This window comes from Saprolegnia diclina (genome assembly GCF_000281045.1).
Source record: "Saprolegnia diclina VS20 unplaced genomic scaffold supercont1.24, whole genome shotgun sequence".
Classification (NCBI taxonomy): domain Eukaryota; phylum Oomycota; class Saprolegniomycetes; order Saprolegniales; family Saprolegniaceae; genus Saprolegnia; species Saprolegnia diclina.
This window is the reverse complement of record NW_008246091.1, coordinates 325,653-327,861: the sequence shown is the minus strand read 5'-3', so window position 1 is coordinate 327,861 and position 2,209 is coordinate 325,653.

The following is a 2,209-nucleotide window of genomic DNA, read 5'->3' as shown; positions in this document are numbered from 1 at the left end:
CAATTGTAGCAGTCAGTGTATTGGATGGTGATTGATATTGATTGCAGTACAATACCTTGATACCAGTCAGTGTACACTTCCAGTAGCAAGGAAATTTCATCGACCAGTAGTGCAGTACATAACGTATATGAATGTGTTTCGCGTTATCTACATCATTACACAAAGACTTCGCATACGTAGAGACTAGCTATCTCCTTCTTCATTCGCTTGCCGGTCCGTGGCTGCGCAGGCGGCGGCGCGGGGGCTCGTCTGGCTCTTCTGTCATCGCTCTAAGACGCTTGTGGTCGCGGGTGAGGCCCGTGACGACACGGTCGCCCAAATCTTCAAGGATGTCGTGAATCTGAAAATGGGTGTTTCGCGCCTGCAAGGAGTCGAAACGGACTTTTCAAGAGAAGGCGGCTCAGCGAAACCAACGACTGGTGGCCAGAGCCTAGCATCTCTAGTTTCCGATCTCCGCTAAGCAAAGGTACTCATGGGCCGCCATCAGCACATGACGAAGCCCCAGACATGGTTCTTCCTGAGCAAGCCTCGCATGTCGCCAACGGCGCGCTCGGTTGACCGGTGTACGCTTGCATCACGGAGGTGGCTAGTGCGAGACGCGGCCTAAAGGTGCTCACGTTCGCGACCTTGCCAACAGACGACCGTCCGAGACCTCGCTCTCGGTACCGAAGGACTAGTGCGTGCTCGCGCCCGCATCGGTGGGCGAGGCCCGACCCAACTGGGGCGCGTGGTTGCGTCGGTTTGTCTTCTTTCGCCACGACGACTCGGCGACGGTGGGACAAGTTGTAGCGGCGCGATGGGCCGACAAGACTCTCACGTTAGCCAACGCCAGTGGCGCCTTCGACGTCGGAGCGGATGAGGTGTAGCGGGGCCACCCGGTTGGAGCCTCGGATTTGTGGCGAATTGAGGATGAACTCGGCAACGGCGCCACGGCCACGCGACGCTTCACAGCTAAAGCACATTGCTCGAGACCATGCGCAGCCGAGTTGAAGACTCGACGCGACGCCCGCAGCGGACACTCGGTTCGAGATCCGCGCACCAGCGACTGGCGAACGCACGACTCGATCAGTCCAGCACGTCGCCGACTTCTTTCCTCTCTAGCCGTGGAATGTCACGGGCGCCGGGAGGATGCGGCCGTCGGTGCGACGTTCTGGAAAGACCCGCTTGAACGTTTACCGGCCGTTGCGGGAGCACCACACGCCCCCCGTATGCTGGCTCGGCGGCGGCTACTGCCCGTCAGATGGCCAAGACACAGAAGAGGCCTGGAACCATCGCCAGCGCACGAATCTCGCGATGAGTTCGACAGCATCCGGTCTCCACCCCTTCAAAGCCAACGTGCACACGGCTGGCTGGTCGCTGCAGCAGTATGTGGAAGCAATTCGACGTGGACCGGGAACTTCTCTTCTACAAGCACCTGGCAGTCTTGCGGGCTCGGTACATCTTCGAGCTTGGGAGCGGTTTCCTGTCTCTTGCGCATCTGCAACGCCGTACGCACGCCGAGATCGACAATCAGACGCAGATCCACATGGACACTTCAATGACCAAACCGTCGCGAGCCGCTCAAGCATCACCCCCACGGCGTGACGACGGATACCCTAGCCGGGGCTTTGGGCACGCTCTCGATTCGCACCGAGATACTGGGCGGCGGTGGTGCAGCAGATTGTCTCAAAGACGAGCACCCACTCCGACACCTGGTGTGTGTCGATAACAACTATAACAACCACTACCGACTACGTGGCTCTGTTGCTCGACTGGATGTCTCTGTGCTTCCGCTTGGCTCTGGCGAATGACGCGGCTAGCTTCCGTTTTGGTTCTCCCATTATTACAGCCGCGCCATCTAGTCTCTTAACGGTTTGGTACCCGCGCTCAACAAGGTGGAGCTCTGCTTGCGCTATGTGTCCAACAACCAGTGTGACGGCGAGAAGTTGACCCATGACGTCATGACGTCATGACGTGCATCAAGGCGTCGCTTGGAGGCCCGCAGCGTTACTCAGCTTGATGCGTCGGCGCGAAGGCGCTGTGGTTGGCTTGGGGACCCACTCGACAAGGTCAGCGCGCCGCGCGCGGTGCAACTTCTCAACTCCAGCTGCTTCAGCGGCTTTAGCTTCGGCTACTCCGGACGGTGAGCCGACCCTCCCCGGTGTGTCGCAACGCGCGCACCGGGATCAGGCCGCGGCAGCCCCACCGGTTAACAGCAACGAGGCTACGG